The following is a 2112-nucleotide window of genomic DNA, read 5'->3' on the forward strand; positions in this document are numbered from 1 at the left end:
TAAAGAAATAATTTCAAACACAATTAAGAAACATTTATGAAAGCAAAAAAATATTAGAGTCTGATGAATCCCCAATGATTCTTGACTGGAGCACATCAGAGAAACTGGCTTTAATGGTAAATATGACATGGTGTCATATAGAGTACAGACCTCATGAACTCACAGAGCACATGCTGTGACATCACACACCAGTTCCCCAAAAAGCTTTTGCATTTTTTAGCTTATCTTTTTAGCACCTTTGTGTATGTAAAAAACACACACACACACAGACACACAGACACACACACACACACAAACAGCTAATGAAACAGTTGAATATCCTTTATCCTACATTTTGTATTAATTCAATTCAGTTCAATTTTATTTATATAGCGCCAGAACAATAAAATTGTCTCACGACGCTTAACAGAGCCCAGAGCCTGGACCCCCTTAGTGCAAGTACAATGGCAAGAGGGGCAAGGAAAAACCTCCTGTTAGTCAGGAAGGAACCTTAAGCAGAACCACAGCACATCTGCTTAAGGTCGGCCGGGAGGAGATAGGAAGGGAGGATGGGGGGAGGGTTTTGTGGCATAAGGGGAAGGAAAACAACAAGTGTTGTACACAGCATGCATTTGGTAGGTGTACATAATATATATATATACAAACATCATATGATATATACATTGTGCTCATAGGGTTACTGTTACAGGGGTAAGGAGAGTAGGAAAAACATGTCGAAAAACATGTCGGTGGTGGCAATAATATATATTGTATATAAATGCCAGCATAGGGTATGGGGTAGAGTAATTGTGCGGCAGTACAGTGGTGATGGGTGCATGTGGGCCGAGGGTTTCTACAGGTAGATCGGGTGGAGAGACTACAGCAGCGTCCTATAGGGAAGATAGACTAGGAGAGAAAAAAAAAGCAGTGTGAGTTGGTAGAGTTTGGCTGTCCATATGCGCAGATGAGGAGGAGTAGTGGGGGTGAGGAGCAATGTTTCCACATCAGGATAAGGACAGATAAGGAGATACTTTTAGGTAGTCAATTAACAGTAGGCAATATGGCCATTTTATCAGTATTAATATAGGCATTAGCAATGTGGTATGAAAGGAGAGGGAGAGAGAGAGGCTGTCTGGGTAGGTGTATGGGAATATTATTTAGCATTTAGTTTTGTTATGTTTAGTTATGGTTGGCTGACATGGTGCATGCAGATTTGAGTTAGGATGGCAGAATACACAACAGTGCCTAATTGGCTGGTGACAGCCGCAATACACGCTGTATGCTGTACCCGGGATCCGTAAAGGCCCTCCTTCACGATACAACACACGATGTCTGTAGCCCAGTTTTATAGATTTGGGTTTTTTTTGTATGTGTTTAGTTATGCTGGCTTGCTGGCTGGCTGGCTGGCTGGCCCGACAGATGATGGGGTTTTTTGACGCAATTACTTGTGGCTATAGGATGCACTAAAGAGGAGTGTCTTTAGTCTCGATTTGAATATGGAAAGGGTGTCTGCATCTCGGATGGAGGCAGGGAGATTATTCCAGGGGAGGGGGGCTTGGTAGCTGAAGGCTCTGCCTCCTATTGTGGTTTTTGATATTCTTGGAATTACAAAGAAGCCTGCACTCTGGGAACGGAGCAGTCTTAGAGGGCAATAGGGAACAACTAATTAATTTGTGTTTTGCTAAGGGAAGCTGCCATCTCTGGAACTCTCGTAGAGCCTCATAACTGTTGAATCCCTGCACTGTGTGTGTAGGATGTTGTGAAGGTGTTTTTGTGTTTCTCATACCTGCAGTCTTGTGTGGATGCTTTGCCATTTTGTGTACCAATAAAATTGTGCTTATCTGACACGTGATTCCTGTTCATATTACCCAGAAACGGCCTGAAACCTGTTGTTTTCACAGTCCTGCAAGTAGTGGCTACTGATCATGTCATTCACGTTTAACGTTTAAACTTGACACGTTTAAAGGTGCTTATTGTCCATTGCTGTCATCTAGTGGAGATAATTAACACTGGGACTTCAGCACATCCTTCTGTGAACACTGAGTATGATATAAAATAATATTGTAAAGGAGTGTGCCCGAGCGGTTGGTTTTGTTCAGAACATAAACAAAACGACAAAAAAACACTGAATCA

The sequence above is a fragment of the Clupea harengus genome, chromosome 6, assembly GCF_900700415.2.
Source record: "Clupea harengus chromosome 6, Ch_v2.0.2, whole genome shotgun sequence".
NCBI classification, from domain to species: domain Eukaryota; kingdom Metazoa; phylum Chordata; class Actinopteri; order Clupeiformes; family Clupeidae; genus Clupea; species Clupea harengus.